At 40.7% G+C, this 19936-nt stretch overlaps 22 non-coding genes across 22 annotated transcripts; all 22 read right to left on the bottom strand.

Annotated features, from left to right (window-relative positions):
* Positions 1 to 390: 390 nt before the first annotated feature.
* TRNAL-AAG (transfer RNA leucine (anticodon AAG)) lies at positions 391 to 472 on the bottom strand. Its single transcript has one exon. It is a non-coding gene; the product is annotated as a tRNA-Leu (tRNA).
* A 574-nt stretch (positions 473 to 1046) lies between these two features.
* Positions 1047 to 1128, bottom strand: TRNAL-UAG (transfer RNA leucine (anticodon UAG)). The gene has a single exon. It is a non-coding gene; the product is annotated as a tRNA-Leu (tRNA).
* An 882-nt stretch (positions 1129 to 2010) lies between these two features.
* On the bottom strand, positions 2011 to 2092 carry TRNAL-AAG (transfer RNA leucine (anticodon AAG)). Its single transcript has one exon. It is a non-coding gene; the product is annotated as a tRNA-Leu (tRNA).
* A 574-nt stretch (positions 2093 to 2666) lies between these two features.
* TRNAL-UAG (transfer RNA leucine (anticodon UAG)) lies at positions 2667 to 2748 on the bottom strand. The gene has a single exon. It is a non-coding gene; the product is annotated as a tRNA-Leu (tRNA).
* Positions 2749 to 3630: 882 nt separating this feature from the next.
* Positions 3631 to 3712, bottom strand: TRNAL-AAG (transfer RNA leucine (anticodon AAG)). Its single transcript has one exon. It is a non-coding gene; the product is annotated as a tRNA-Leu (tRNA).
* A 574-nt stretch (positions 3713 to 4286) lies between these two features.
* TRNAL-UAG (transfer RNA leucine (anticodon UAG)) lies at positions 4287 to 4368 on the bottom strand. The gene has a single exon. It is a non-coding gene; the product is annotated as a tRNA-Leu (tRNA).
* Positions 4369 to 5250: 882 nt separating this feature from the next.
* On the bottom strand, positions 5251 to 5332 carry TRNAL-AAG (transfer RNA leucine (anticodon AAG)). Its single transcript has one exon. It is a non-coding gene; the product is annotated as a tRNA-Leu (tRNA).
* Positions 5333 to 5906: 574 nt separating this feature from the next.
* On the bottom strand, positions 5907 to 5988 carry TRNAL-UAG (transfer RNA leucine (anticodon UAG)). The gene has a single exon. It is a non-coding gene; the product is annotated as a tRNA-Leu (tRNA).
* An 882-nt stretch (positions 5989 to 6870) lies between these two features.
* TRNAL-UAG (transfer RNA leucine (anticodon UAG)) lies at positions 6871 to 6952 on the bottom strand. Its single transcript has one exon. It is a non-coding gene; the product is annotated as a tRNA-Leu (tRNA).
* Positions 6953 to 7834: 882 nt separating this feature from the next.
* On the bottom strand, positions 7835 to 7916 carry TRNAL-AAG (transfer RNA leucine (anticodon AAG)). Its single transcript has one exon. It is a non-coding gene; the product is annotated as a tRNA-Leu (tRNA).
* A 574-nt stretch (positions 7917 to 8490) lies between these two features.
* On the bottom strand, positions 8491 to 8572 carry TRNAL-UAG (transfer RNA leucine (anticodon UAG)). Its single transcript has one exon. It is a non-coding gene; the product is annotated as a tRNA-Leu (tRNA).
* An 882-nt stretch (positions 8573 to 9454) lies between these two features.
* On the bottom strand, positions 9455 to 9536 carry TRNAL-AAG (transfer RNA leucine (anticodon AAG)). Its single transcript has one exon. It is a non-coding gene; the product is annotated as a tRNA-Leu (tRNA).
* A 574-nt stretch (positions 9537 to 10110) lies between these two features.
* Positions 10111 to 10192, bottom strand: TRNAL-UAG (transfer RNA leucine (anticodon UAG)). Its single transcript has one exon. It is a non-coding gene; the product is annotated as a tRNA-Leu (tRNA).
* An 882-nt stretch (positions 10193 to 11074) lies between these two features.
* On the bottom strand, positions 11075 to 11156 carry TRNAL-AAG (transfer RNA leucine (anticodon AAG)). The gene has a single exon. It is a non-coding gene; the product is annotated as a tRNA-Leu (tRNA).
* Positions 11157 to 11730: 574 nt separating this feature from the next.
* Positions 11731 to 11812, bottom strand: TRNAL-UAG (transfer RNA leucine (anticodon UAG)). Its single transcript has one exon. It is a non-coding gene; the product is annotated as a tRNA-Leu (tRNA).
* An 880-nt stretch (positions 11813 to 12692) lies between these two features.
* On the bottom strand, positions 12693 to 12774 carry TRNAL-AAG (transfer RNA leucine (anticodon AAG)). The gene has a single exon. It is a non-coding gene; the product is annotated as a tRNA-Leu (tRNA).
* Positions 12775 to 13348: 574 nt separating this feature from the next.
* TRNAL-UAG (transfer RNA leucine (anticodon UAG)) lies at positions 13349 to 13430 on the bottom strand. Its single transcript has one exon. It is a non-coding gene; the product is annotated as a tRNA-Leu (tRNA).
* An 882-nt stretch (positions 13431 to 14312) lies between these two features.
* TRNAL-AAG (transfer RNA leucine (anticodon AAG)) lies at positions 14313 to 14394 on the bottom strand. The gene has a single exon. It is a non-coding gene; the product is annotated as a tRNA-Leu (tRNA).
* Positions 14395 to 14968: 574 nt separating this feature from the next.
* TRNAL-UAG (transfer RNA leucine (anticodon UAG)) lies at positions 14969 to 15050 on the bottom strand. Its single transcript has one exon. It is a non-coding gene; the product is annotated as a tRNA-Leu (tRNA).
* An 882-nt stretch (positions 15051 to 15932) lies between these two features.
* TRNAL-AAG (transfer RNA leucine (anticodon AAG)) lies at positions 15933 to 16014 on the bottom strand. Its single transcript has one exon. It is a non-coding gene; the product is annotated as a tRNA-Leu (tRNA).
* Positions 16015 to 16588: 574 nt separating this feature from the next.
* Positions 16589 to 16670, bottom strand: TRNAL-UAG (transfer RNA leucine (anticodon UAG)). The gene has a single exon. It is a non-coding gene; the product is annotated as a tRNA-Leu (tRNA).
* A 1538-nt stretch (positions 16671 to 18208) lies between these two features.
* On the bottom strand, positions 18209 to 18290 carry TRNAL-UAG (transfer RNA leucine (anticodon UAG)). The gene has a single exon. It is a non-coding gene; the product is annotated as a tRNA-Leu (tRNA).
* Between the last annotated feature and the right edge of the window lie 1646 nt (positions 18291 to 19936).

Here is a 19936-nt window from a genome sequence, read left to right on the forward strand (position 1 = left end):
AAATTGTGTCTAAATGGTGTGCAACATGAGTGTGACATGTATGTAACATGCATGCAACATGTATATCATATGTATGTAACATTTGTGTAATATGTGTGAACTATGTGTGTAATATGTAAGTAGCACGTGTGTCACATGTGTGTAACATGTATGTCATATGTGTGTAGTGTGTGTAGCATGTATGTAATATGTGCACAACATGCATATTATATGTATGTATCATGTATCAAACAAAACATGCAATGATTGCAGCTTTTCTAATGCTGCTAAAGCAGAGAGGTAAGTGTTTTTTGAGATTCCAGTGAGTTGGGAAAGGAACTGCAGTAAATTGCAGGAGCAAGATCAGAGAAGCTTGAGCCCTAGAGGGTAGGGATTTTGTTAAAAGGAGTTTGGCAGCAGTGGGATTCGAACCCACGCCCCCAAAGAGACTGGAGCCTTAATCCAGCGCCTTAGACCGCTCGGCCATGCTACCCATAAAAATGAACACGTTATCGACTAAAATGGGGTGGGACATTCCATGCTCTGCATTCATTGCTTGAGCTGGAGGCCTCAGAACTCTAAACTACAAGTATTCACCACTTTATCCATTATAAAAGGTAGTTAAAGTTTCACGGAGATGGCCAAGATGCCACCTTATGTGTTTCAGTCCTCTTTCTGAGGCAGCAGGTGGTGGTCACTTTACACTTGAGAGTGGACTTTGGGTGCAGCATTCTGTGGCAAGTTCACTTGGCACTCTGCTGAAAAGTGTGCCAGCTTTTCATTAGTACTGCTTGTTTTTTGGTGTCCACACTTAAAGTGTTAATGTGGAATCTAGCTTACAGGAGAGGTAATCACGTTCAGTTGGACTTGTTTTGTAACGTTGACAAGATTTCACTAGTCATCTCATCAGAAGTGTGCCCTTTTGGAAGACTTCTCAACCAAAGCATGCAATTTCCTAATGCTGCTGTTCTGAGATTCCAGTGTGTTGAGCAAGGAATGCCAGCAAAGTGCAGCAGAAACTTCAGAGACGCTTGAGCAATCAAGGATAGGCATTTGTTAAAAGAACTTGGCAGCAGTGGGATTTGAACCCACGCCTCCAAAGAGACTGGAGCCTAAATCTAGCGCCTTAGACCGCTCGGCCATGCTACCTGTGAAAGTGCTGTTGCTAAGGACTAAAAAGAGGCATGACAGTCTACATTCCATGCTCTGCATTCATTGTTTGTATGTGACATGTACGTAACATGTATGTCATGTGTGTCATATGTATGTAACGTGTGTAACATGTATTTCATAAGTGTATGACATGTATGTAACATGCATTCAACATGTATGTCATATGTATGTATAATCTGTGTAATATGTGTGTAACACGTATGTAATATGTGTGATATGTATGCCATATGTGTATTGTGTGTCATATGTGTAACATGTATGTAACATGTGTGTACCATGCATGTCATATGCATGCCATATGTGTGTAACATGTATGTAAGATATGTGCAACATGCATGTCATATGTGTGTCATATTAATGTAACATGTGTGTGACATGCATGTCATATGTGTGTAGCATGTATGTGATGTGTATGACATGTATGTTATATGTGTGTAATATGTGTAACATGCATGTGACATGTGTGTAAAATTGTGTCTAAATGGTGTGTAACATGAGTGTGACATGTATGTAACATGCATGCAACATGTATATCATATGTATGTAACATTTGTGTAATATGTGTGAACTATGTGTGTAATATGTAAGTAGCATGTGTGTCACATGTGTGTAACATGTATGTCATATGTGTGTAGTGTGTGTAGCATGTATGTAATATGTGCACAACATGCATATTATATGTATGTATCATGTATCAAACAAAACATGCAATGATTGCAGCTTTTCTAATGCTGCTAAAGCAGAGAGGTAAGTGTTTTTTGAGATTCCAGTGAGTTGGGAAAGGAACTGCAGTAAATTGCAGGAGCAAGATCAGAGAAGCTTGAGCCCTAGAGGGTAGGGATTTTGTTAAAAGGAGTTTGGCAGCAGTGGGATTCGAACCCACGCCCCCAAAGAGACTGGAGCCTTAATCCAGCGCCTTAGACCGCTCGGCCATGCTACCCATAAAAATGAACACGTTATCGACTAAAATGGGGTGGGACATTCCATGCTCTGCATTCATTGCTTGAGCTGGAGGCCTCAGAACTCTAAACTACAAGTATTCACCACTTTATCCATTATAAAAGGTAGTTAAAGTTTCACGGAGATGGCCAAGATGCCACCTTATGTGTTTCAGTCCTCTTTCTGAGGCAGCAGGTGGTGGTCACTTTACACTTGAGAGTGGACTTTGGGTGCAGCATTCTGTGGCAAGTTCACTTGGCACTCTGCTGAAAAGTGTGCCAGCTTTTCATTAGTACTGCTTGTTTTTTGGTGTCCACACTTAAAGTGTTAATGTGGAATCTAGCTTACAGGAGAGGTAATAACGTTCAGTTGGACTTGTTTTGTAACGTTGACAAGATTTCACTAGTCATCTCATCAGAAGTGTGCCCTTTTGGAAGACTTCTCAACCAAAGCATGCAATTTCCTAATGCTGCTGTTCTGAGATTCCAGTGTGTTGAGCAAGGAATGCCAGCAAAGTGCAGCAGAAACTTCAGAGACGCTTGAGCAATCAAGGATAGGCATTTGTTAAAAGAACTTGGCAGCAGTGGGATTTGAACCCACGCCTCCAAAGAGACTGGAGCCTAAATCCAGCGCCTTAGACCGCTCGGCCATGCTACCTGTGAAAGTGCTGTTGCTAAGGACTAAAAAGAGGCATGACAGTCTACATTCCATGCTCTGCATTCATTGTTTGTATGTGACATGTACGTAACATGTATGTCATGTGTGTCATATGTATGTAACGTGTGTAACATGTATTTCATAAGTGTATGACATGTATGTAACATGCATTCAACATGTATGTCATATGTATGTATAATCTGTGTAATATGTGTGTAACACGTATGTAATATGTGTGATATGTATGCCATATGTGTATTGTGTGTCATATGTGTAACATGTATGTAACATGTGTGTACCATGCATGTCATATGCATGCCATATGTGTGTAACATGTATGTAAGATATGTGCAACATGCATGTCATATGTGTGTCATATTAATGTAACATGTGTGTGACATGCATGTCATATGTGTGTAGCATGTATGTGATGTGTATGACATGTATGTTATATGTGTGTAATATGTGTAACATGCATGTGACATGTGTGTAAAATTGTGTCTAAATGGTGTGTAACATGAGTGTGACATGTATGTAACATGCATGCAACATGTATATCATATGTATGTAACATTTGTGTAATATGTGTGAACTATGTGTGTAATATGTAAGTAGCACGTGTGTCACATGTGTGTAACATGTATGTCATATGTGTGTAGTGTGTGTAGCATGTATGTAATATGTGCACAACATGCATATTATATGTATGTATCATGTATCAAACAAAACATGCAATGATTGCAGCTTTTCTAATGCTGCTAAAGCAGAGAGGTAAGTGTTTTTTGAGATTCCAGTGAGTTGGGAAAGGAACTGCAGTAAATTGCAGGAGCAAGATCAGAGAAGCTTGAGCCCTAGAGGGTAGGGATTTTGTTAAAAGAAGTTTGGCAGCAGTGGGATTCGAACCCACGCCCCCAAAGAGACTGGAGCCTTAATCCAGCGCCTTAGACCGCTCGGCCATGCTACCCATAAAAATGAACACGTTATCGACTAAAATGGGGTGGGACATTCCATGCTCTGCATTCATTGCTTGAGCTGGAGGCCTCAGAACTCTAAACTACAAGTATTCACCACTTTATCCATTATAAAAGGTAGTTAAAGTTTCACGGAGATGGCCAAGATGCCACCTTATGTGTTTCAGTCCTCTTTCTGAGGCAGCAGGTGGTGGTCACTTTACACTTGAGAGTGGACTTTGGGTGCAGCATTCTGTGGCAAGTTCACTTGGCACTCTGCTGAAAAGTGTGCCAGCTTTTCATTAGTACTGCTTGTTTTTTGGTGTCCACACTTAAAGTGTTAATGTGGAATCTAGCTTACAGGAGAGGTAATCACGTTCAGTTGGACTTGTTTTGTAACGTTGACAAGATTTCACTAGTCATCTCATCAGAAGTGTGCCCTTTTGGAAGACTTCTCAACCAAAGCATGCAATTTCCTAATGCTGCTGTTCTGAGATTCCAGTGTGTTGAGCAAGGAATGCCAGCAAAGTGCAGCAGAAACTTCAGAGACGCTTGAGCAATCAAGGATAGGCATTTGTTAAAAGAACTTGGCAGCAGTGGGATTTGAACCCACGCCTCCAAAGAGACTGGAGCCTAAATCCAGCGCCTTAGACCGCTCGGCCATGCTACCTGTGAAAGTGCTCTTGCTAAGGACTAAAAAGAGGCATGACAGTCTACATTCCATGCTCTGCATTCATTGTTTGTATGTGACATGTACGTAACATGTATGTCATGTGTGTCATATGTATGTAACGTGTGTAACATGTATTTCATAAGTGTATGACATGTATGTAACATGCATTCAACATGTATGTCATATGTATGTATAATCTGTGTAATATGTGTGTAACACGTATGTAATATGTGTGATATGTATGCCATATGTGTATTGTGTGTCATATGTGTAACATGTATGTAACATGTGTGTACCATGCATGTCATATGCATGCCATATGTGTGTAACATGTATGTAAGATATGTGCAACATGCATGTCATATGTGTGTCATATTAATGTAACATGTGTGTGACATGCATGTCATATGTGTGTAGCATGTATGTGATGTGTATGACATGTATGTTATATGTGTGTAATATGTGTAACATGCATGTGACATGTGTGTAAAATTGTGTCTAAATGGTGTGTAACATGAGTGTGACATGTATGTAACATGCATGCAACATGTATATCATATGTATGTAACATTTGTGTAATATGTGTGAACTATGTGTGTAATATGTAAGTAGCACGTGTGTCACATGTGTGTAACATGTATGTCATATGTGTGTAGTGTGTGTAGCATGTATGTAATATGTGCACAACATGCATATTATATGTATGTATCATGTATCAAACAAAACATGCAATGATTGCAGCTTTTCTAATGCTGCTAAAGCAGAGAGGTAAGTGTTTTTTGAGATTCCAGTGAGTTGGGAAAGGAACTGCAGTAAATTGCAGGAGCAAGATCAGAGAAGCTTGAGCCCTAGAGGGTAGGGATTTTGTTAAAAGGAGTTTGGCAGCAGTGGGATTCGAACCCACGCCCCCAAAGAGACTGGAGCCTTAATCCAGCGCCTTAGACCGCTCGGCCATGCTACCCATAAAAATGAACACGTTATCGACTAAAATGGGGTGGGACATTCCATGCTCTGCATTCATTGCTTGAGCTGGAGGCCTCAGAACTCTAAACTACAAGTATTCACCACTTTATCCATTATAAAAGGTAGTTAAAGTTTCACGGAGATGGCCAAGATGCCACCTTATGTGTTTCAGTCCTCTTTCTGAGGCAGCAGGTGGTGGTCACTTTACACTTGAGAGTGGACTTTGGGTGCAGCATTCTGTGGCAAGTTCACTTGGCACTCTGCTGAAAAGTGTGCCAGCTTTTCATTAGTACTGCTTGTTTTTTGGTGTCCACACTTAAAGTGTTAATGTGGAATCTAGCTTACAGGAGAGGTAATCACGTTCAGTTGGACTTGTTTTGTAACGTTGACAAGATTTCACTAGTCATCTCATCAGAAGTGTGCCCTTTTGGAAGACTTCTCAACCAAAGCATGCAATTTCCTAATGCTGCTGTTCTGAGATTCCAGTGTGTTGAGCAAGGAATGCCAGCAAAGTGCAGCAGAAACTTCAGAGACGCTTGAGCAATCAAGGATAGGCATTTGTTAAAAGAACTTGGCAGCAGTGGGATTTGAACCCACGCCTCCAAAGAGACTGGAGCCTAAATCCAGCGCCTTAGACCGCTCGGCCATGCTACCTGTGAAAGTGCTCTTGCTAAGGACTAAAAAGAGGCATGACAGTCTACATTCCATGCTCTGCATTCATTGTTTGTATGTGACATGTACGTAACATGTATGTCATGTGTGTCATATGTATGTAACGTGTGTAACATGTATTTCATAAGTGTATGACATGTATGTAACATGCATTCAACATGTATGTCATATGTATGTATAATCTGTGTAATATGTGTGTAACACGTATGTAATATGTCTGATATGTATGCCATTTGTGTATTGTGTGTCATATGTGTAACATGTATGTAACATGTGTGTACCATGCATGTCATATGCATGCCATATGTGTGTAACATGTATGTAAGATATGTGCAACATGCATGTCATATGTGTGTCATATTAATGTAACATGTGTGTGACATGCATGGCATATGTGTGTAGCATGTATGTGATGTGTATGACATGTATGTTATATGTGTGTAATATGTGTAACATGCATGTGACATGTGTGTAAAATTGTGTCTAAATGGTGTGCAACATGAGTGTGACATGTATGTAACATGCATGCAACATGTATATCATATGTATGTAACATTTGTGTAATATGTGTGAACTATGTGTGTAATATGTAAGTAGCACGTGTGTCACATGTGTGTAACATGTATGTCATATGTGTGTAGTGTGTGTAGCATGTATGTAATATGTGCACAACATGCATATTATATGTATGTATCATGTATCAAACAAAACATGCAATGATTGCAGCTTTTCTAATGCTGCTAAAGCAGAGAGGTAAGTGTTTTTTGAGATTCCAGTGAGTTGGGAAAGGAACTGCAGTAAATTGCAGGAGCAAGATCAGAGAAGCTTGAGCCCTAGAGGGTAGGGATTTTGTTAAAAGGAGTTTGGCAGCAGTGGGATTCGAACCCACGCCTCCAAAGAGACTGGAGCCTAAATCCAGCGCCTTAGACCGCTCGGCCATGCTACCTGTGAAAGTGCTCTTGCTAAGGACTAAAAAGAGGCATGACAGTCTACATTCCATGCTCTGCATTCATTGTTTGTATGTGACATGTACGTAACATGTATGTCATGTGTGTCATATGTATGTAACGTGTGTAACATGTATTTCATAAGTGTATGACATGTATGTAACATGCATTCAACATGTATGTCATATGTATGTATAATCTGTGTAATATGTGTGTAACACGTATGTAATATGTGTGATATGTATGCCATTTGTGTATTGTGTGTCATATGTGTAACATGTATGTAACATGTGTGTACCATGCATGTCATATGCATGCCATATGTGTGTAACATGTATGTAAGATATGTGCAACATGCATGTCATATGTGTGTCATATTAATGTAACATGTGTGTGACATGCATGGCATATGTGTGTAGCATGTATGTGATGTGTATGACATGTATGTTATATGTGTGTAATATGTGTAACATGCATGTGACATGTGTGTAAAATTGTGTCTAAATGGTGTGCAACATGAGTGTGACATGTATGTAACATGCATGCAACATGTATATCATATGTATGTAACATTTGTGTAATATGTGTGAACTATGTGTATAATATGTAAGTAGCACGTGTGTCACATGTGTGTAACATGTATGTCATATGTGTGTAGTGTGTGTAGCATGTATGTAATATGTGCACAACATGCATATTATATGTATGTATCATGTATCAAACAAAACATGCAATGATTGCAGCTTTTCTAATGCTGCTAAAGCAGAGAGGTAAGTGTTTTTTGAGATTCCAGTGAGTTGGGAAAGGAACTGCAGTAAATTGCAGGAGCAAGATCAGAGAAGCTTGAGCCCTAGAGGGTAGGGATTTTGTTAAAAGGAGTTTGGCAGCAGTGGGATTCGAACCCACGCCCCCAAAGAGACTGGAGCCTTAATCCAGCGCCTTAGACCGCTCGGCCATGCTACCCATAAAAATGAACACGTTATCGACTAAAATGGGGTGGGACATTCCATGCTCTGCATTCATTGCTTGAGCTGGAGGCCTCAGAACTCTAAACTACAAGTATTCACCACTTTATCCATTATAAAAGGTAGTTAAAGTTTCACGGAGATGGCCAAGATGCCACCTTATGTGTTTCAGTCCTCTTTCTGAGGCAGCAGGTGGTGGTCACTTTACACTTGAGAGTGGACTTTGGGTGCAGCATTCTGTGGCAAGTTCACTTGGCACTCTGCTGAAAAGTGTGCCAGCTTTTCATTAGTACTGCTTGTTTTTTGGTGTCCACACTTAAAGTGTTAATGTGGAATCTAGCTTACAGGAGAGGTAATCACGTTCAGTTGGACTTGTTTTGTAACGTTGACAAGATTTCACTAGTCATCTCATCAGAAGTGTGCCCTTTTGGAAGACTTCTCAACCAAAGCATGCAATTTCCTAATGCTGCTGTTCTGAGATTCCAGTGTGTTGAGCAAGGAATGCCAGCAAAGTGCAGCAGAAACTTCAGAGACGCTTGAGCAATCAAGGATAGGCATTTGTTAAAAGAACTTGGCAGCAGTGGGATTTGAACCCACGCCTCCAAAGAGACTGGAGCCTAAATCCAGCGCCTTAGACCGCTCGGCCATGCTGCCTGTGAAAGTGCTCTTGCTAAGGACTAAAAAGAGGCATGACAGTCTACATTCCATGCTCTGCATTCATTGTTTGTATGTGACATGTACGTAACATGTATGTCATGTGTGTCATATGTATGTAACGTGTGTAACATGTATTTCATAAGTGTATGACATGTATGTAACATGTATTCAACATGTATGTCATATTTATGTATAATCTGTGTAATATGTGTGTAACACGTATGAAATATGTGTGATATGTATGCCATATGTGTATTGTGTGTCATATGTGTAACATGTATGTAACATGTGTGTACCATGCATGTCATATGCATGCCATATGTGTGTAACATGTATGTAAGATATGTGCAACATGCATGTCATATGTGTGTCATATTAATGTAACATGTGTGTGACATGCATGGCATATGTGTGTAGCATGTATGTGATGTGTATGACATGTATGTTATATGTGTGTAATATGTGTAACATGCATGTGACATGTGTGTAAAATTGTGTCTAAATGGTGTGCAACATGAGTGTGACATGTATGTAACATGCATGCAACATGTATATCATATGTATGTAACATTTGTGTAATATGTGTGAACTATGTGTGTAATATGTAAGTAGCACGTGTGTCACATGTGTGTAACATGTATGTCATATGTGTGTAGTGTGTGTAGCATGTATGTAATATGTGCACAACATGCATATTATATGTATGTATCATGTATCAAACAAAACATGCAATGATTGCAGCTTTTCTAATGCTGCTAAAGCAGAGAGGTAAGTGTTTTTTGAGATTCCAGTGAGTTGGGAAAGGAACTGCAGTAAATTGCAGGAGTAAGATCAGAGAAGCTTGAGCCCTAGAGGGTAGGGATTTTGTTAAAAGGAGTTTGGCAGCAGTGGGATTCGAACCCACGCCCCCAAAGAGACTGGAGCCTTAATCCAGCGCCTTAGACCGCTCGGCCATGCTACCCATAAAAATGAACACGTTATCGACTAAAATGGGGTGGGACATTCCATGCTCTGCATTCATTGCTTGAGCTGGAGGCCTCAGAACTCTAAACTACAAGTATTCACCACTTTATCCATTATAAAAGGTAGTTAAAGTTTCACGGAGATGGCCAAGATGCCACCTTATGTGTTTCAGTCCTCTTTCTGAGGCAGCAGGTGGTGGTCACTTTACACTTGAGAGTGAACTTTGGGTGCAGCATTCTGTGGCAAGTTCACTTGGCACTCTGCTGAAAAGTGTGCCAGCGTTTCATTAGTACTGCTTGTTTTTTGGTGTCCACACTTAAAGTGTTAATGTGGAATCTAGCTTACAGGAGAGGTAATCACGTTCAGTTGGACTTGTTTTGTAATGTTGACAAGATTTCACTAGTCATCTCATCAGAAGTGTGCCCTTTTGGAAGACTTCTCAACCAAAGCATGCAATTTCCTAATGCTGCTGTTCTGAGATTCCAGTGTGTTGAGCAAGGAATGCCAGCAAAGTGCAGCAGAAACTTCAGAGACGCTTGAGCAATCAAGGATAGGCATTTGTTAAAAGAACTTGGCAGCAGTGGGATTTGATCCCACGCCTCCAAAGAGACTGGAGCCTAAATCCAGCACCTTAGACCGCTCGGCCATGCTACCTGTGAAAGTGCTCTTGCTAAGGACTAAAAAGAGGCATGACAGTCTACATTCCATGCTCTGCATTCATTGTTTGTATGTGACATGTACGTAACATGTATGTCATGTGTGTCATATGTATGTAACGTGTGTAACATGTATTTCATAAGTGTATGACATGTATGTAACATGCATTCAACATGTATGTCATATGTATGTATAATCTGTGTAATATGTGTGTAACACGTATGTAATATGTGTGATATGTATGCCATTTGTGTATTGTGTGTCATATGTGTAACATGTATGTAACATGTGTGTACCATGCATGTCATATGCATGCCATATGTGTGTAACATGTATGTAAGATATGTGCAACATGCATGTCATATGTGTGTCATATTAATGTAACATGTGTGTGACATGCATGGCATATGTGTGTAGCATGTATGTGATGTGTATGACATGTATGTTATATGTGTGTAATATGTGTAACATGCATGTGACATGTGTGTAAAATTGTGTCTAAATGGTGTGTAACATGAGTGTGACATGTATGTAACATGCATGCAACATGTATATCATATGTATGTAACATTTGTGTAATATGTGTGAACTATGTGTGTAATATGTAAGTAGCATGTGTGTCACATGTGTGTAACATGTATGTCATATGTGTGTAGTGTGTGTAGCATGTATGTAATATGTGCACAACATGCATATTATATGTATGTATCATGTATCAAACAAAACATGCAATGATTGCAGCTTTTCTAATGCTGCTAAAACAGAGAGGTAAGTGTTTTTTGAGATTCCAGTGAGTTGGGAAAGGAACTGCAGTAAATTGCAGGAGCAAGATCAGAGAAGCTTGAGCCCTAGAGGGTAGGGATTTTGTTAAAAGGAGTTTGGCAGCAGTGGGATTCGAACCCACGCCCCCAAAGAGACTGGAGCCTTAATCCAGCGCCTTAGACCGCTCGGCCATGCTACCCATAAAAATGAACACGTTATCGACTAAAATGGGGTGGGACATTCCATGCTCTGCATTCATTGCTTGAGCTGGAGGCCTCAGAACTCTAAACTACAAGTATTCACCACTTTATCCATTATAAAAGGTAGTTAAAGTTTCACGGAGATGGCCAAGATGCCACCTTATGTGTTTCAGTCCTCTTTCTGAGGCAGCAGGTGGTGGTCACTTCACACTTGAGAGTGGACTTTGGGTGCAGCATTCTGTGGCAAGTTCACTTGGCACTCTGCTGAAAAGTGTGCCAGCTTTTCATTAGTACTGCTTGTTTTTTGGTGTCCACACTTAAAGTGTTAATGTGGAATCTAGCTTACAGGAGAGGTAATCACGTTCAGTTGGACTTGTTTTGTAACGTTGACAAGATTTCACTAGTCATCTCATCAGAAGTGTGCCCTTTTGGAAGACTTCTCAACCAAAGCATGCAATTTCCTAATGCTGCTGTTCTGAGATTCCAGTGTGTTGAGCAAGGAATGCCAGCAAAGTGCAGCAGAAACTTCAGAGACGCTTGAGCAATCAAGGATAGGCATTTGTTAAAAGAACTTGGCAGCAGTGGGATTTGAACCCACACCTCCAAAGAGACTGGAGCCTAAATCCAGCGCCTTAGACCGCTCGGCCATGCTACCTGTGAAAGTGCTCTTGCTAAGGACTAAAAAGAGGCATGACAGTCTACATTCCATGCTCTGCATTCATTGTTTGTATGTGACATGTACGTAACATGTATGTCATGTGTGTCATATGTATGTAACGTGTGTAACATGTATTTCATAAGTGTATGACATGTATGTAACATGCATTCAACATGTATGTCATATGTATGTATAATCTGTGTAATATGTGTGTAACACGTATGTAATATGTGTGATATGTATGCCATTTGTGTATTGTGTGTCATATGTGTAACATGTATGTAACATGTGTGTACCATGCATGTCATATGCATGCCATATGTGTGTAACATGTATGTAAGATATGTGCAACATGCATGTCATATGTGTGTCATATTAATGTAACATGTGTGTGACATGCATGGCATATGTGTGTAGCATGTATGTGATGTGTATGACATGTATGTTATATGTGTGTAATATGTGTAACATGCATGTGACATGTGTGTAAAATTGTGTCTAAATGGTGTGCAACATGAGTGTGACATGTATGTAACATGCATGCAACATGTATATCATATGTATGTAACATTTGTGTAATATGTGAACTATGTGTGTAATATGTAAGTAGCACGTGTGTCACATGTGTGTAACATGTATGTCATATGTGTGTAGTGTGTGTAGCATGTATGTAATATGTGCACAACATGCATATTATATGTATGTATCATGTATCAAACAAAACATGCAATGATTGCAGCTTTTCTAATGCTGCTAAAGCAGAGAGGTAAGTGTTTTTTGAGATTCCAGTGAGTTGGGAAAGGAACTGCAGTAAATTGCAGGAGCAAGATCAGAGAAGCTTGAGCCCTAGAGGGTAGGGATTTTGTTAAAAGGAGTTTGGCAGCAGTGGGATTCGAACCCACGCCCCCAAAGAGACTGGAGCCTTAATCCAGCGCCTTAGACCGCTCGGCCATGCTACCCATAAAAATGAACACGTTATCGACTAAAATGGGGTGGGACATTCCATGCTTTGCATTCATTGCTTGAGCTGGAGGCCTCAGAACTCTAAACTACAAGTATTCACCACTTTATCCATTATAAAAGGTAGTTAAAGTTTCACGGAGATGGCCAAGATGCCACCTTATGTGTTTCAGTCCTCTTTCTGAGGCAGCAGGTGGTGGTCACTTTACACTTGAGAGTGGACTTTGGGTGCAGCATTCTGTGGCAAGTTCACTTGGCACTCTGCTGAAAAGTGTGCCAGCTTTTCATTAGTACTGCTTGTTTTTTGGTGTCCACACTTAAAGTGTTAATGTGGAATCTAGCTTACAGGAGAGGTAATCACGTTCAGTTGGACTTGTTTTGTAACGTTGACAAGATTTCACTAGTCATCTCATCAGAAGTGTGCCCTTTTGGAAGACTTCTCAACCAAAGCATGCAATTTCCTAATGCTGCTGTTCTGAGATTCCAGTGTGTTGAGCAAGGAATGCCAGCAAAGTGCAGCAGAAACTTCAGAGACGCTTGAGCAATCAAGGATAGGCATTTGTTAAAAGAACTTGGCAGCAGTGGGATTTGAACCCACGCCTCCAAAGAGACTGGAGCCTAAATCCAGCGCCTTAGACCGCTCGGCCATGCTGCCTGTGAAAGTGCTCTTGCTAAGGACTAAAAAGAGGCATGACAGTCTACATTCCATGCTCTGCATTCATTGTTTGTATGTGACATGTACGTAACATGTATGTCATGTGTGTCATATGTATGTAACGTGTGTAACATGTATTTCATAAGTGTATGACATGTATGTAACATGTATTCAACATGTATGTCATATTTATGTATAATCTGTGTAATATGTGTGTAACACGTATGAAATATGTGTGATATGTATGCCATATGTGTATTGTGTGTCATATGTGTAACATGTATGTAACATGTGTGTACCATGCATGTCATATGCATGCCATATGTGTGTAACATGTATGTAAGATATGTGCAACATGCATGTCATATGTGTGTCATATTAATGTAACATGTGTGTGACATGCATGGCATATGTGTGTAGCATGTATGTGATGTGTATGACATGTATGTTATATGTGTGTAATATGTGTAACATGCATGTGACATGTGTGTAAAATTGTGTCTAAATGGTGTGCAACATGAGTGTGACATGTATGTAACATGCATGCAACATGTATATCATATGTATGTAACATTTGTGTAATATGTGTGAACTATGTGTGTAATATGTAAGTAGCATGTGTGTCACATGTGTGTAACATGTATGTCATATGTGTGTAGTGTGTGTAGCATGTATGTAATATGTGCACAACATGCATATTATATGTATGTATCATGTATCAAACAAAACATGCAATGATTGCAGCTTTTCTAATGCTGCTAAAGCAGAGAGGTAAGTGTTTTTTGAGATTCCAGTGAGTTGGGAAAGGAACTGCAGTAAATTGCAGGAGCAAGATCAGAGAAGCTTGAGCCCTAGAGGGTAGGGATTTTGTTAAAAGGAGTTTGGCAGCAGTGGGATTCGAACCCACGCCCCCAAAGAGACTGGAGCCTTAATCCAGCGCCTTAGACCGCTCGGCCATGCTACCCATAAAAATGAACACATTATCGACTAAAATGGGGTGGGACATTCCATGCTCTGCATTCATTGCTTGAGCTGGAGGCCTCAGAACTCTAAACTACAAGTATTCACCACTTTATCCATTATAAAAGGTAGTTGAAGTTTCACGGAGATGGCCAAGATGCCACCTTATGTGTTTCAGTCCTCTTTCTGAGGCAGCAGGTGGTGGTCACTTTACACTTGAGAGTGGACTTTGGGTGCAGCATTCTGTGGCAAGTTCACTTGGCACTCTGCTGAAAAGTGTGCCAGCTTTTCATTAGTACTGCTTGTTTTTTGGTGTCCACACTTAAAGTGTTAATGTGGAATCTAGCTTACAGGAGAGGTAATCACGTTCAGTTGGACTTGTTTTGTAACGTTGACAAGATTTCACTAGTCATCTCATCAGAAGAGTGCCCTTTTGGAAGACTTCTCAACCAAAGCATGCAATTTCCTAATGCTGCTGTTCTGAGATTCCAGTGTGTTGAGCAAGGAATGCCAGCAAAGTGCAGCAGAAACTTCAGAGACGCTTGAGCAATCAAGGATAGGCATTTGTTAAAAGAGCTTGGCAGCAGTGGGATTTGAACCCACGCCTCCAAAGAGACTGGAGCCTAAATCCAGCGCCTTAGACCGCTCGGCCATGCTACCTTTGAAAGTGCTCTTGCTAAGGACTAAAAAGAGGCATGACAGTCTACATTCCATGCTCTGCATTCATTGTTTGTATGTGACATGTACGTAACATGTATGTCATGTGTGTCATATGTATGTAACGTGTGTAACATGTATTTCATAAGTGTATGACATGTATGTAACATGTATTCAACATGTATGTCATATTTATGTATAATCTGTGTAATATGTGTGTAACACGTATGAAATATGTGTGATATGTATGCCATATGTGTATTGTGTGTCATATGTGTAACATGTATGTAACATGTGTGTACCATGCATGTCATATGCATGCCATATGTGTGTAACATGTATGTAAGATATGTGCAACATGCATGTCATATGTGTGTCATATTAATGTAACATGTGTGTGACATGCATGGCATATGTGTGTAGCATGTATGTGATGTGTATGACATGTATGTTATATGTGTGTAATATGTGTAACATGCATGTGACATGTGTGTAAAATGGTGTCTAAATGGTGTGCAACATGAGTGTGACATGTATGTAACATGCATGCAACATGTATATCATATGTATGTAACATTTGTGTAATATGTGTGAACTATGTGTGTAATATGTAAGTAGCACGTGTGTCACATGTGTGTAACATGTATGTCATATGTGTGTAGTGTGTGTAGCATGTATGTAATATGTGCACAACATGCATATTATATGTATGTATCATGTATCAAACAAAACATGCAATGATTGCAGCTTTTCTAATGCTGCTAAAGCAGAGAGGTAAGTGTTTTTTGAGATTCCAGTGAGTTGGGAAAGGAACTGCAGTAAATTGCAGGAGCAAGATCAGAGAAGCTTGAGCCCTAGAGGGTAGGGATTTTGTTAAAAGGAGTTTGGCAGCAGTGGGATTCGAACCCACGCCCCCAAAGAGACTGGAGCCTTAATTCAGCGCCTTAGACCGCTCGGCCATGCTACCCATAAAAATGAACACATTATCGACTAAAATGGGGTGGGACATTCCATGCTCTGCATTCATTGCTTGAGCTGGAGGCCTCAGAACTCTAAACTACAAGTATTCACCACTTTATCCATTATAAAAGGTAGTTGAAGTTTCACGGAGATGGCCAAGATGCCACCTTATGTGTTTCAGTCCTCTTTCTGAGGCAGCAGGTGGTGGTCACTTTACACTTGAGAGTGGACTTTGGGTGCAGCATTCTGTGGCAAGTTCACTTGGCACTCTGCTGAAAAGTGTGCCAGCTTTTCATTAGTACTGCTTGTTTTTTGGTGTCCACACTTAAAGTGTTAATGTGGAATCTAGCTTACAGGAGAGGTAATCACGTTCAGTTGGACTTGTTTTGTAACGTTGACAAGATTTCACTAGTCATCTCATCAGAAGTGTGCCCTTTTGGAAGACTTCTCAACCAAAGCATGCAATTTCCTAATGCTGCTGTTCTGAGATTCCAGTGTGTTGAGCAAGGAATGCCAGCAAAGGGCAGCAGAAACTTCAGAGACGCTTGAGCAATCAAGGATAGGCATTTGTTAAAAGAGCTTGGCAGCAGTGGGATTTGAACCCACGCCTCCAAAGATACTGGAGCCTAAATCCAGCGCCTTAGACCGCTCGGCCATGCTACCTGTGAAAGTGATCTTGCTAAGGACTAAAAAGAGGCATGACAGTCTACATTCCATGCTCTGCATTCATTGTTTGTATGTGACATGTACGTAACATGTATGTCATGTGTGTCATATGTATGTAACGTGTGTAACATGTATTTCATAAGTGTATGACATGTATGTAACATGCATTCAACATGTATGTCATATGTATGTATAATCTGTGTAATATGTGTGTAACACGTATGTAATATGTGTGATATGTATGCCATATGTGTATTGTGTGTCATATGTGTAACATGTATGTAACATGTGTGTACCATGCATGTCATATGCATGCCATATGTGTGTAACATGTATGTAAGATATGTGCAACATGCATGTCATATGTGTGTCATATTAATGTAACATGTGTGTGACATGCATGGCATATGTGTGTAGCATGTATGTGATGTGTATGACATGTATGTTATATGTGTGTAATATGTGTAACATGCATGTGACATGTGTGTAAAATTGTGTCTAAATGGTGTGCAACATGAGTGCGACATGTATGTAACATGCATGCAACATGTATATCATATGTATGTAACATTTGTGTAATATGTGTGAACTATGTGTATAATATGTAAGTAGCACGTGTGTCACATGTGTGTAACATGTATGTCATATGTGTGTAGTGTGTGTATCATGTATGTAATATGTGCACAACATGCATATTATATGTATGTATCATGTATCAAACAAAACATGCAATGATTGCAGCTTTTCTAATGCTGCTAAAGCAGAGAGGTAAGTGTTTTTTGAGATTCCAGTGAGTTGGGAAAGGAACTGCAGTAAATTGCAGGAGCAAGATCAGAGAAGCTTGAGCCCTAGAGGGTAGGGATTTTGTTAAAAGGAGTTTGGCAGCAGTGGGATTCGAACACACGCCCCCAAAGAGACTGGAGCCTTAATCCAGCGCCTTAGACCGCTCGGCCATGCTACCCATAAAAATGAACACGTTATCGACTAAAATGGGGTGGGACATTCCATGCTCTGCATTCATTGCTTGAGCTGGAGGCTTCAGAACTCTAAACTACAAGTATTCACCACTTTATCCATTATAAAAGGTAGTTAAAGTTTCACGGAGATGGCCAAGATGCCACCTTATGTGTTTCAGTCCTCTTTCTGAGGCAGCAGGTGGTGGTCACTTTACACTTGAGAGTGGACTTTGGGTGCAGCATTCTGTGGCAAGTTCACTTGGCACTCTGCTGAAAAGTGTGCCAGCTTTTCATTAGTACTGCTTGTTTTTTGGTGTCCACACTTAAAGTGTTAATGTGGAATCTAGCTTACAGGAGAGGTAATCACATTCAGTTGGACTTGTTTTGTAACGTTGACAAGATTTCACTAGTCATCTCATCAGAAGTGTGCCCTTTTGGAAGACTTCTCAACCAAATCATGCAATTTCCTAATGCTGCTGTTCTGAGATTCCAGTGTGTTGAGCAAGGAATGCCAGCAAAGTGCAGCAGAAACTTCAGAGACGCTTGAGCAATCAAGGATAGGCATTTGTTAAAAGAGCTTGGCAGCAGTGGGATTTGAACCCACGCCTCCAAAGAGACTGGAGCCTAAATCCAGCGCCTTAGACCGCTCGGCCATGCTACCTGTGAAAGTGCTCTTGCTAAGGACTAAAAAGAGGCATGACAGTCTACATTCCATGCTCTGCATTCATTGTTTGTATGTGACATGTACGTAACATGTATGTCATGTGTGTCATATGTATGTAACGTGTGTAACATGTATTTCATAAGTGTATTTCATATGAAATATGTGTGATATGTATGCCATATGTGTATTGTGTGTCATATGTGTAACATGTATGTAACATGTGTGTACCATGCATGTCATATGCATGCCATATGTGTGTAACATGTATGTAAGATATGTGCAACATGCATGTCATATGTGTGTCATATTAATGTAACATGTGTGTGACATCATGCTGGGGGTGCAGGATGCCTGTTCCATTAGACAAATCCCTATGCGATCACTGCTTCTCCAAAGCTGCAGATGAGAGGGATGGTGCAGACCAGCGATTGGAGTCGATAGTAAGACGGGTTGTGAAGGAATCTCTGCAGGAGAGGGATGCGCTACAGTCATGTGAATCCTCGTCAGATTTGTTGGTCCCTCCAACTGGAGAGAACCCATTGCAGGAGACATGGGAATCCTCTCAACCAAGTCGCCTCTCTGCTCCTATCTCAGACAGTGAATCTGACTTGGAGGATCCTGGGTTAGGATTTGATTATGGACTGGTTCCTTCATTGGTTAAAGCAGTGAGAGAAACTCTGAAGTGGGAAGACCCTATTACTTCCCCACCAAAGCAGAGAAAATTCTTTAAACAGCTCAATAAGGAGCAACAATATTTTCCTTTCCTTTCGGAGTTGGGTGACATTATCACCGAGGAATGGAGCAAGATGGATAAAAAGGGTTCCATGCAGTCAAAGATCCTGAAGCTATACCCCTTTAAGGAAGAGGATGTGAAACACCTGGAGTCAGCTCCACTGATGGATGCAGCACTCATGCGTTTGGTGAGATATGTAACCCTCCCTTTAGAAGATACAGTATCTTTTAAAGATCCTTTAGAAAGGCGGATCGACTCAGACCTGATAAGGATCTACCTGACTTCTGGAATGGCTTGCAAACCAGTGCTTGCAATGGCAGCGGTATCTAAGGTCATGGAATCCTGGGCTGATAAAGTGGAAGAATTCCTGAGGAGTATTTCTATCGAAACAGCCAAAGACTCCCCTATCCAAGATATCAGAATGGCGTCTGCCTTTTTGGGGGAGGCATCTATTGATGTTATTCGCCTAATATCTCGGGATATGTTAGCAGCCGTTTCAGCATCCAAACAGGCCTGGTGCCGCATTCCTTGTGAGGGGACATCTTTGTTTGGTAACAAGCTGGATACTGCCATATCCTGGGCTATAGGTGGGAAATCTGGGTTTCTTCCCCAGGACAGACGTCTTCAGAATCAAAAACTTCCATTTCCAAGGAGACAGGGCCCTGATCGTGCCAGGGAGGCGCATAGCTATAGATCTGGTCGAGAATTCTCAAGGTCATGGAAATTTAGGCAGTCTTCTTTTAAAAATACCTCAAAACGGGGTTTGTCCAGCAAGCAGGATTCTGCTAAATCCTTTTGAAATTGGGCCCGCTCAAGCTTGTCAGGTGGGGGCTCGTCTTCTCCATTTCAGGCATGTTTTGGCGGCCTCAATTCGGTTTTTTGGACAGTAAAAACAGTTTCCTCAGGTCTC

The sequence above is a fragment of the Lithobates pipiens genome, unplaced genomic scaffold (assembly GCF_037356315.1).
Source record: "Lithobates pipiens isolate NorthernLeopardFrog02 unplaced genomic scaffold, aLitPip1_a1.2 Scaffold_28, whole genome shotgun sequence".
NCBI classification, from domain to species: Eukaryota; Metazoa; Chordata; class Amphibia; order Anura; family Ranidae; genus Lithobates; species Lithobates pipiens.